Raw genomic sequence first — 13,062 nt, 5'->3', positions numbered from 1 at the left:
ATCATTAAGTTATTGAAGGGGTTGGGTAAATAACACCTCTCAGACAGAATCAAATTCAAACGAGTAGTCAAGATAATACTGGCAAACAAATTTTAAGTAGCAGGAGGCACAATATTTAAATACAGATACTTTTCAGAAAAGTAAACATCTCTGAAAGTAGAAATAACTTAATACAAGTGGTGACTGTTGAACTAGAAACCACCCCTACCACTAATCCCCCACCTGCGGAAGTTGTCTAGTAATTTAATGCCTGGCTGTGACTACTCACATATTAAAGATAGTATTGAGCCTATGTGGGAAGATGAGAAAAACAAACAAAAAGGATGATGGCTAATTACATTTAACAAGCAGCAAAGACAAAGTGACCTTGATCACTTTTGGCTAGACTCTGCTGTACCTTATCGGAGAATGTATAGCGCTATTGTTAATGTTAGAGCTAAAGGTGATAAGATAGCAATAGGGACTACCGAGTGTGAAAACGGAGGTGCAGTCATACACATAGGGAGGGTATAAAAGGAATGGTTATGACTTCCTCTGAAGATTGTGATTGGTTATCAGTCCCACGCAGCTAGAAAGAGCAGTTCCACAACTAAAAATAGGCTTGTTGTTTAAGAAGACACCTTCTGAGCATTCTTGTAGGAGACTTCCTTACACAGTTGAGATTGGGAGTTGAACCAAAGCCTCATTACAGCAGAGTGGACTGCATTGAACTTGATTATATCCAAGTGTTGCTAAGATATAAGAGAAGACACATTCATCTTTGTTTTGTACTTCTGTGTTTATTCTCCTCCCCCACCCCCAATTTTTGCTAATATGTCTACTATCCCAATCAAAGAATTAAAGTACACATTGCCCCAGAACCTGACCTGCTCTGAAACAGCCAGTTAGAATTACCATGACACACACATTTACCTTTCCACAGCATTCCAAAAAGAACTTGCATTTCTATTACCTTAGCAGTAAAAGATCTGGTTTTGTTCCACTCTATACAGGAACAGATTTCGCTGGTGTGAGAGTCTGAGTACAGCTTTCTAGCAACCTTCTGCTTCCTTTCACAGCATTGCTCTTGCTGTCCTCTTACTGAGGGCTTCTAGATTTAATGTATTTGTTTCCCTCCTTGATAACATTAGTGATTCTGATTTCAGTTTTTCATTTGTTTTGCTTCTGTTTTGTTTTTTCCTCATGTAATATTGGTGAAGGATCCAGGAATATGACAGAAAGATGGAATAAACATTAAATTTGTGCATTCTTTGGTATTTTGTAACTACAAAGCTTTGCTACATATTTATGCATTTCATTCAGATCATTGATCTATGTGTATGTGATCCCTAAATGGTGGGATTGCAAGCTGGTACAACCACTGTGGAAATCAGTTTGTCAGTTCCTCAGAAAATTAGACATAGCACTATCTGAGGACCCAGCTACACCACTCCTATGCATATACCCAGAATATTATCCAACATGTAATAAGGACACATACTCCACTATGTTCATAGCAGCCCTACTTATAATAGCCATAAGCTGGAAAGAACACAGATATCCCTCAACAGAGAAATGGATACAAAAAATGTGGTACATTTGCACAATGGAGTACTACTCAGCTATTAAAAACAATGAACTCATGAAATTCTTAGGCAAATGAATGAAGCTAGAAATATCATCTTGAGTGAGGTAACCCAATCACAAAAGAACACACATGGTATGCACTCACTGATAAGTGGACATTAGCTCAGAAGCTCAGGATATCCAAGATACAATTCACCAACCAAATGAAGCTCAAGAAGAAGGAAGACCAAAGTATGGATACTTTGGTCCTTTTTAGAAGGGGGAACAATATACCCATGGGAGGAGATACAGAGACAAAGTGTGGAGCAGAGACTAAAGGAAAGACCATACAGAGACTGCCCCACCTGGGGATCCATCCCATATACAGTCACCAAACCCCAGACACTATTGTGGATGCCAACAAGCACTTGCTGACAGGAGCCTGATATAGCTGTCTCTTAAGAGGCTTTGTTAACACCTGATAAATACAGAGGTGGATGCTCTCAGCCATTGGACTATGCATGTGGTCCCCAATGGAGGAGCTAGAGAAAGAACTGAAGGAGTTGAAGGAGCTTGCAGCCTCATAGGAGGAACAACAATATGAACCAACCTGTACCCCCAGAGCTTCAAGGGAGTAAACCACCAACCAAAGTATACATATGGAAGGACCCATGGCTCCAGCTGCATATGTAGCAGAGAATGGCCTTGTTGGAAATCAAAGGGAGGAGAGGCCCTTGGTCCTGAGAAGACTAGATGCTCCAGTATAGAGGAATGCCAGGACAAGGAAGCAGGAGTGGATGGGTTGGTGAGTGGGGAATGGGGTGGGTGCAATGCTGTACGGGGATTTTCAGATGGAAAACCAGAAAAGGGATAACATCTGAATTGTAAATAAAGAAAATATCTAATAAAAATATAACACCATAATTAATATTCCTAAGTAGAATTAGTATGTCTGCTTTTGCACTTTATTTTGTACTTTAACACTTTGTATTACTTAGGTTGGTAAGCTTTGGTTACAGTGGCTCAAGTAGAAAAGAGATCCTATCCATATTAAGACAGAATATAAAAATGTAAACAAAATGTGTACAGTCAATTGTCTTTTAGAAAACTAGATTTTTTCTTTTATTTCTGCATCTCTAGATGGAATCTGCATTTTGTATTGCAAGGCTGTCTCTTGTGTCTCCTTAGAGTGTCTTCCCATGCACGGCCTCAGTTTGGAGAACTAGTTTATTATTATGTTTATTGAAATTTTTAATAAATTGAATTGGTAGTATCACATATGTAATTAAACTGATGTGGATCACCTAAGAGATGATATTCAGCAAAATAAATGTCATTTGTAAGTGTTGTGAGTAGGATTTTTACAGATATCATTTGTCCTAGTTCTTCTGTATTATATGATTCAGTCTGTCCTCCCCTAAACACAATAATTCCAGTTCTAGTTGAAAATTGATGAAATAATTTTCAACTACATTAAGAAAGCAAACATATTAAAGCAGTTGTGAATGTTATGGTAAATAGGAAACAATCTAATGGTTGCCTTGCCAAATCTTAAGATATAATTGAAAATACATGTAATTACATGTTGGTATAAATCAGCAAATAGTTTAATGTGATTAAAAATGTTTTAAAAGATAAGCATAAAAATAACAATGGAGTTTGTAATATTACTTGGCACATAAAGATTATTTAATAAATAATGGTGATATAGTTTAAAATTTTTATAAGTTAGGAATAATAATAATAATAATTTAGGAAATAATTTAGGAAGATTTCTATCAGTGCAGATTAAAAAAACAGAAATATTGAACTTTTCATTGTTAATATATTAAAATAAAACTGAGTATATTTTATATTTGTAAAGTTCAAAGGCAAATGTTATCAAACTACCTAAAAATCTAATTCCATGAATGTTTTCTGTTTTGCATTTTGGTATTTACAAATGACATGAGGTAAAAAAAAAAAGTATTCAAATGCATAATATTTGTACAGTGGGCTATGCAACTCAGATGGAGAACAAGGAAGAGGATTTATATACAGTGCCTTGTATCTCTGACACTCTCATTCACAGCAAGTATTTATTACATACATGAGAAATGGTGCGTTAATATAACAATAGTACAATTTGAAGTTAGCTACGAAAGGATGCACTAAGCATTTCATATAAAGGGGCAATGATCTAGCCAGAGACCCCTACAGTCATGCACCTAGTAGCCAGAACACAGCCAGATGCCTGCCTATCACCTTGTGCTGTGGGCAGAGGGCACTACATTGAACAAGTATGTCATGGAGAGAAGGGAAGGAAATAAAAGTCTAGTGGTTTGGAAATCAGTCTGGAGGTTCCTCCGAAAACTGGGCACCTTAATTCCAGAAGATCCTGCTATACCACTCCTGGGCATATACCCAGAGGATTCCCCAACATGTAATAAGGATACATGCTCTACTATGGTCATAGCAGCCCTATTTATAATTGCCAGATGCTGGAAAGAAACCAGGCATCCCTCAACAGAAGAGTGGATGCAAAAAATGTGGTATATCTACACAATGGAGTACTATTCAGCCATTAGAAACAATGAATTCATGAAATTCTTAGGCAAATGGATGGAGCTAGAGAACATCATACTAAGTGAGGTAACCCAGACTCAAAAGGTGAATCATGGTATGCACTCACTAATAAGTGGATATTAACCTAGAAAACTGGAATACCCAAAACATAATCCACACATCAAATGAGGTACAAGAAGAAAGGAGGAGTGGCCCCTTGTTCTGGAAAGACTCAGTGAAGCAGTATTCGACAAAACCAGAACGGGGAAGTGGGAAGGGGTGGGTGGGAGGACAGGGGAAGAGAAGGGGGCTTACGGGACTTTCAGGGAGTGGGTGGCTAGAAAAGGGGAAATCATTTGAAATGTAAATAAATTATATCGAATAAAAAAAATTAAAAAAAAAAAAGAGAGGGAGAACTGAGGAGGCAAAGAAAGTGAAGAACAGGTAAGAGATATGCAATGCCATTTGAAGCCATGGTAATCTCTGGCCAGTACTTCCCCTGAAGGTCATGTCTGGGTTGATGGGTCTGTGGTGTAGGCCCAGGTGCTGTCCCAGATGCAGGAGAGATGGTAGCTGATGATCAACTCAGCTACCACCCAGGCTCAGCCCACCCAGGGTGTCTATAGTTGGCCTACCCCAACATTTACCCTAGAACTGCTAGAGCAGGGGCTGGTCCTGCACAACCAAAGCTGTAGGATCTTCTTAACACAGGTCAACAACAGAAAATTCAAGAGTAGTCCTAGTGAGGATCCAGTATTGATAGTGCGGAAGAAGCCACAGGCCTTGAACCAGACCAGTAACTCACTACAAAGGCTGTCTACACAAAAGGGTATCCTGTGTGATACACTGTGACACAATGAAGTTTACAATGCCAGTACTACAATGAACAACAGATGATGTAGAGGCAGGAAAGATGATGAGCAAAATGATACATGCACAGAGGAACTGGAGATGTGACAGCTGTTACAGCTGTGATCGGTATGAGAGTAGGGGGCAGCTGACAGGGGAGTGGTTCATTGCACAAAGGGGTTGGTGAGAATCATTTTTATTTATTTAAATTTATTTCTATAATATTCCTATCAGGGGAAGGTTACAAGTGTTGAGGGCAGATATGGCAGGATTTGGAAATGAGTGTGACTGAGATATATGATGAAATTCACAGAGTCAATAAAAATCATGTTACAAAAGAATAACAATTTATGTCAAGGCTTGAGGAAAATTACATTTTGTTTTTCAAAATTTAATAATACAACAGTCAACATGCTTGGGGGAAAGAGGGGAATACTCAATGTCAATATAAGTGATGAGCAAACCAAATTTATTAGCAGTTAATCTAGAACCCAGTGGCAATCACATTGAAAGGGAATTTACATTAATTCTTCCTTGGCAAGATCGTCTGAAAAAATTTCACAATAAGACAACCTTAAAATATGCATAAAATTTGAATATTAGTAACTATCGTTTAGTTTGTGAAATCATCTTTGGAACCAGATAATTAAATTACATATTTATACATATTTATATGGATATGAAAATATACAGGGTATATTTTATGCTTATGGAATGTTAAAGTACATTATTTTCCACATATATTCAGCTGCATATTACATTATTGTCATCAAACACTTAGTCAACAGGTTTACTTCTCTGTTCGTATGTGAATGTAATATGTCTGAGGTAAGAGAGAGGAGAGGACAATAGCATGGGAATAGAGATGAGGAAACAGAAGGAGAAGGAAGGAGAAGAGAAGGCAGGAGAGGAGAGAAAAGGGGAGGAGACAGGAGAAGAGAGGAGAGGTGAGGAGAGAAAACAGGAAGAGATGAGAGAGGGAAAGAGATGAGAAGGAAAATGGTACAATTTTGTATGCAAAAGCTAAAAATATATCCCAGATTTTATTAAAATACAATGTATCTACAAATTATATTGATTTTTCTTTGTCCCTTTTTATATATAAGAAACAGAAATTACTATGATATTGGAAGAAGAAAAGGTTATTTATAGCAGTGTCTTAAAAAAGAATATATTCTGTGCTCTGCTTATGGGACAGATCAAATTGTGCAAATTATTTGCAATCATAGCACTCTGCTGAATACCCAACAACCACAACCAATTTGAGCTTCCTGGTGGAAACTTTTAATGAGGGTTCAGATTATGCCACAATAACACAGTCATTTCACTGGCCTGAGATGGCAGCTTCTAATTCTGGAGTTGTCTGTGGCAAATGCTGAAATTCATGAGCAGAATATCCTCAAGCTGCCCTTCTGGGTTGCTCTCAGAGCATCTTTGATTTCTCTGCATAGAAAGGGGCTATAAATAATATCAGCTGTAATACAAAAGACAAACAGGGCAAGATTAAAATCTGATGTATCCATGTACACAACAAACTTGAAATGAGAGTACAAGTTGAGTTGTTCTATGATTAATTCATTTTTTTCTTACAGGTATAGATCTAAAAAATTATGAACATTCTACTACAGCACTCCATTACAAAGAATAAAAAGGGGTAGATATGTATCAAAGTATGTCACTTAAGATTTCTGACATATTATTTCTTCTCTACCTGCCCCTCTTTCCCTTTCTCCTTCACTCTGTCCCTCTTTCCTCTCTTCTCCTTACCTCCCCTTGTGTGTGTGTGTGTGTGTGTGTGTGTGTGTGTGTGTGTGTTTACATGCATGTGGGATGTGGGTATGCACAGGCACCCATAGAAGCCAGAGAAAAGTTCAAGATCCCTTGAAGCTGGAATTATAGACAATTGTGAGCTGTCCAATATGAGCACTGGAAACGGAATTCAGTCCTCTTGAGCACAGTTATCACTGCAGCTCAAATCCTTTATTTGGCAAAGCACACTGCAATGGTGACCTGCTCTTCTTAGATGCACACATTTGCTAGAGCAAAAACCCCTTAAGTTGTGTGAAGAGATCATTTGAAATGAATATTCTTTTTGAATAAAGACAGTTGTCACTAGGAAGAGAGTCCATGATAAGTTCTTTTAACTTAAGTTTTCTGTGAGATTATTTCTTTTCTGTAATCATATTATATCTAGTTTCTAGATTACATGTGAATTTTGAGGGACACAAAAATTAATGGTTTTCTAAACAAGTAAAATTAATCATTTAAATGTTTTTAATATGTCCTATTAGTACATGAAATGCTAAAATGAATTATGATATGATCCTTCTCACATTTTGTCTTAAGGAAGCAGATTTACACAATCCAAGCATTCTGTGATATTTCTAGTAGTATAAATATATAAGGTATAAATAAAGCTTCTGAAGCTATGAGATATGAGTGTTGTTCTCCGGGAAGAGTTCCAAGTAAGAAATTCAAGTCTAAAATTATCAGCAGTATTTGAAGAGACAAATCTACGACATCATATAGACAGAACATACAACAAAAACAAAAGAAACATCTTATCACAGAGCTAAAGGACTTTCAAATTTTCCAAGTTTGAAAAATGCAACTTAAAAGAACAACAATGAAAAAAACAAGAAACAAAATAAAAACAAACAACCCAAACTCATGAATTTACATGTTGTCACCATGGCTTTTATTCTTGGGTTGTCCAGTATTTAACTTGTGATGAAGTGAGCATTCTCCAATATAACAGCTCCTAGAACTCTGGGTCCCCCTTCGCGCTCTCTTTCTCTCTTATGTGTGTGTGTGTGTGTGTGTGTGTGTGTGTGTGTGTGTTTCTTAATAAAGGTCCCTTCTTCAGCTTCACCTCTGGTGAGACTGCCACTTAATGGAAATTGTAAGTAGGCAAAGTGGCGTCTTTTAAATAGTATACATAAAAAGAATAGTGGAAGGCCACTGGACACAGTCATTAGTGCTGTCTTGTGGTTCAGGTTCTTATAGAAAAATTCAGGGAAATACGTGCTTATGTGGCAGCATCAGTTGGTAGGTGTATGTATCCTGAAACCACATGCTACAAGTTTTCTTTCAGTTTTTACACCTTGTACATCTTTGAACCATTAGTTATTTTGTTTTTGGATGCTACTGATTCTGTATCTTAACATGTAGAAATACTACAGCATCTGTCTACCTTTTGGGGTTATTAATATACTCATTAGGCTATTTTTGTTAAGCATCTGGTATTGGTATGGAACAAGTCCTTTTATAGCTACAGATGGCAGACAAATTTTCTGCTCAGTTTTAAGTGGCAAAGGAAAGAGATAAACGTCATAAAATTTGAGTGTATATGCAACTGCTGGTGAATTCAAGGGAAATGTAAGGTAGGTGAAGAGAAACACTGTAGACAGGTAATTGATATATACATATATATATGTGTGTGTGTGTGTGTGTGTGTGTGTGTGTGTGTATGTGTGTATGATATATTATAGGAATACATTAATAACAACTTGAAGTGTAACAGGGACTAAATTATACTAATGCTTAGAAAAAGAAGATTCCAGATAATGAAAGAGTAACACATACCTTCTAGGAAGGAGACAAATGCCTGGAGCCACCCTTAAAAATCAGGTAGGTTGTATGACTGGGTAAAGGACAGGCCGATTTGGAAATAAAATCAGATCACTGAGGGAGATCAGCTTGGAGAAAATTTATACTCCAGCTCTGTTGGACAAACCACTATAAAGTATGGAGAAAAGTAAGGACACCACTTGTTTTGTGATTTAAAATATATTCTGGTTTATGAGTTAGGGAAGGAGGCCTGATTGGAGAAAAATCACTTCTAAGGATCCTGTAGGGATCCTGGTAAGAGAAGATATAGCCCAGATGGGGAAGCAGGAATCAGATCACTGAAAGTCTACATGTATTTCAAGCTAAGGACAACACAGTCTGCTGTGTTAAATGTGCAATGTAGAAGAATAGGTATAGCAAAGGTCAGAACAGTTTTCTGTACTATTCAGATTCTAAGGGTTCCCCAGTTAATTCATACAAACCATAGAAACATACCAAACAAAGAAACGGAATCTTAATAAATATGGTCTTTATTATCTTTCATAACATTCAGGTAAGTTCTGCTATGGGCTTTATAACTTTTTATTTGTCTTCATTTCTGTACTTCAGAATTTTAAGTTGCCTCTTACCATTATGCTTTCTTTCTCCGTTAAAAGCTCTCTAGCTATACCCATATTAACAAGGCAATAATCCCTATGCCACTATCTTCACCTAAAATCAGCATATAGTTCATTTAGTGTGTAGCTGTGAGCAGTTCACTAATCTCTCAATTTCATCTGCTATGAAATAAGGATAATGATATTTACCTCCCGAGGCTATTATGAAAATTAAAGAATATCCAGATTCAAAGATGAAAGTCACTACAAAGTATGAGTTATTATAGGTTTTGTTGTTGCCTGTACTTTGAGAAGGCTCTTTATGCTAATCCAAGCTACTTAAAGCCATGGAAGAGATGAATTTGCACACTTAAGCATCCATGCTGACTTTTATTCTTGTTTGGTAATATTTGAATGTTTTATTGCTGAGATTTGTTTTTTATGTATTTCACATTTGGAGATTTATTGAGATCAAAGCAGTCTTCTGAATCATTTTTAGAAGATTCAATGAACATTTTCTAGCATGATGAATACTGGATTTAGAACTGGATAGGTTTGAACAGTTTAGAGCATCTGTTTTCAGACTCTAACTGAGCAGTGGTTTACACATTAGTGCATAAGCATTCCCAGCAGTCTAATTTGAAGCTAGAAAAATTAAGGAGGGGCTAAAAATGTTGGTCAATGCATCAAATTTATAGAGAAATTTGAACATTCTTGTATTAGTATTATCATAACCATACATAATAACAGTTTGTGTGCTTTGAATATTACACAATGCACACATGTATTGGGATAGCTAATATCTATAAAATATTTAAAGATCAAATTAGATACTTATTATCTTACTGGAATAAGAAACAATGAGTTTCAGGATACTAAGAAACCTCAAATATAACATGTACCTTTATTCCACCTTTTTATACTTTATGATACTGAATTTGAAAGAATAAAACAATAAAGCAAAAGTCTATGTCATTTCCAAATCTTGTATTTATCAGTTTGTGTCCTTGTGCTACATAAAGTGTTCTGAAGAGATTATCATCTATCAATTTATCAGCTATCAAGTAATGCTGGTATTACCTTTCCTAATTTACAGAAATATGGGATTAAATTAAGAGTGACTAAATTACCAAATTGTTCACTAAACAAAAGGGCCATGAATATTTCTTTCAATGTCTATTCCATATTTCCCACCCACATGTTTACATTTTGAAATGTTGGTCACTTGAACTCTAGAACTGTTTTTATTCTCAAAACATCTAAACCAAAAGAAAGAAGGGTGATATTTTAGCATAGACATTTCTTTTTTTTAACTAATATTTGGAATTTTATTTGACTCAGACTGAAATAAAAAGCTTAAACAGTATGAAAAAAAACAAAACAAATACTGAATAGTTTAGCATCTATTCCTTGGTTGGTAGACATTTCTTTATAAATGTTTTGTGTTGACGAAGTGAGGTTGTGCCTTTAATTGTAGGATGATGACAGATAGAGAATTATGTCATGAAATAGCACTTTTAGTTATGGTTTGTGGGTTGTCTGTATCAGCTATTCAGCTAGATGTATCTTTAAACACCCTCTTAAACTGAATTAAAGCAAGTGGAAAATGATGCTAACTAAAATTAGTGTTCTTCTCTTAACTACCACAGGTGGACCTTTGAAAGACAGTCTTGAAATTAGGTTGCATAGGTAATTTACTGCACTTGGTAGAAAGATCCAAATGATAAATTCCATTGTACTAAATATGTAAACTACTTTTGAAATACTTTGGTGTTGTGCATGAAGCAATTTAAAATATATGTGTGTTTATAAGTTGTTTGAAGATACCGTGATCTTATGATGAAACCAAACTGACAATATCCTGGCAGGCATTTCTGAAAGCTATGTTAAAACTCTTGAAACATTCATGAACTATTTTAATAAACACTCTACCCTGCTCCCTGTTTCAGCATTTTGTGGAATTTCTGATGAATGTTAAATGCATTTGATATCAGGGATACTTATCTCTCAGAAGCAGATTAAATATAAGCAATTTGATAATGTAAAACCAGCTTTGAATGAAGAGACTGATGGCGATATACATTTTCTTAAGATATTATCATTGCATTCATGTGTGAGTAAATTGTTTATAGATCTGTAAATTAAAAGATAAATTGTTATAATTAAGAGAAAGAGCAAAACCATTTTTCTTAATTTTTAGTGAAAAATGAGTTTCTATTTTTTCTCTTGATATTATAATTACAACATTCCTCCCTTTCCTTCCTCCAAACTTTCCTATATATCCTCCTTGATGTCCATTAAATTCATGCCCTCTTTTTTCAATAATGTTGTTTACATATATCTATATGGATATGTATGTATATTTGTGCCTGTGTGCTTATATATTTGCATGTGCATGTGTATATACATATATATTACTAAATATAACCTGCTCAGTCTGTGTAATGTTACTTGCCTCTCTCTTTTCAGAGCCCTTAGTTACTCGATGACAATTTGGGATGCGCTTTTCTGGGAAAGATTATTTTTTGTGCTTTCAGTTTTCTTTAGTTGCCTGTAGTTCTCTGGGTGGGGTTGAGACCTTGAGGGCCTTTCCCTGTTCACTTTGTTGTAACTGCTGGTGTGAGCCCTGCCCAGCTCAAATTCATGGAGTCATTGGTGAGAATTTATGGGTGTAGGTTTGATAAAATTGTGTCATAGGGACCAGCAATCACTTTGCTCCTCCTCTAGACAACTACTGTTTGTGATTTTATTTGAACAACATTCAGTAAAAAGCATCTGTCAGTAAAGCTGGTCCTCAAAAAACTATTAGACTAATTAATTATCCAGGTGTTGGCATATATATATATATAGAATTAGAAGTGAATTTTCTTCACTTGATACACTCCTGGTGACTATGTGGCTGGCACTTACACCATCTTCCTTTAATTACAATATAATTACTTCACGTAATTTTATCTTTCCGGGGAAAGTAATGATAAGTAATTGATTGATACTGCTGGTTTTCACTGTTCAGTTTTTTGGAAACAACTGTGAAATTATAGTTTTCAAATTATAACCACTATTACTTCTTTTATAAATGAACAAAAAGATAATATACTTCTTTTTTTTCTTTTTTTTAACTTTTTTTTATTCGATATATTTTTTATTTACATTTCAAATGATTTCCCCTTTTCTAGCCCCCCAATCCCCGAAAGTCCCATAAGCCCCCTTCTCTCCCCCTGTCCTCCCACCCAGACCTTCCCACTTCCCCATTCTGGTTTTGCCGAATACTGCTTCACTGAGTCTTTCCAGAACAAGGGGCCACTCCTCTTTTCTTCTTGTACCTCATTTGATGTGTGGATTATGTTATGGGTATTCCAGTTTTCTAGGTTAGTATCCACTTATTAGTGAGTGCATACCATGATTCACCTTTTGAGTCTGGGTTACCTCACTTAGTATGATGTTCTCTAGCTCCATCCATTTGCCTAAGAATTTCATGAATTCATTGTTTCTAATGGCTGAATAGTACTCCATTGTGTAGATATACCACATTTTTGCATCCACTCTTCTGTTGAGGGATACCTGGGTTCTTTCCAGCTTCTGGCAATTATAAATAGGGCCGTTATGAACATAGTAGAGCATGTATCCTTATTACATGGTGGGGAATCCTCTGGGTATATGCCCAGGAGTGGTATAGCAGGATCTTCTGGAAGTGGGGTGCCCAGTTTTTGGAGGAACCACCAGACTGATTTCCAGAGTGGTTGTACCAATTTGCAACCCCACCAGCAGTGGAGGAGTGTTCCTTTCTCCACATCCTCGCCAAGACCTGCTGTCTCCTGAATTTTTTTTAATTTATTGATATATTTATTTACATTTCAAATGATTTCCCCTTTTCTGGACCCCCACTCGCCGAAAGTCCCATCAGTCCCCTTCCCTCCCCCTGTTTTCCCACTCAACCCTTCCCACTTCCCTGTTCTGA

General features: G+C 36.2%; 1 pseudogene; it reads left to right on the top strand.

Moving 5' to 3' along the window:
- Positions 1-246: 246 nt before the first annotated feature.
- LOC127686658 (eukaryotic translation initiation factor 4E-like) lies at positions 247-612 on the top strand (annotated as a pseudogene).
- The last annotated feature ends 12,450 nt before the right edge of the window (positions 613-13,062 follow it).

This window comes from Apodemus sylvaticus, chromosome 6 (genome assembly GCF_947179515.1).
Source record: "Apodemus sylvaticus chromosome 6, mApoSyl1.1, whole genome shotgun sequence".
NCBI lineage: Eukaryota > Metazoa > Chordata > Mammalia > Rodentia > Muridae > Apodemus > Apodemus sylvaticus.
The sequence above is the reverse complement of the archived record's forward strand: the minus strand, read 5'-3'. Positions and strand labels throughout refer to the sequence as shown.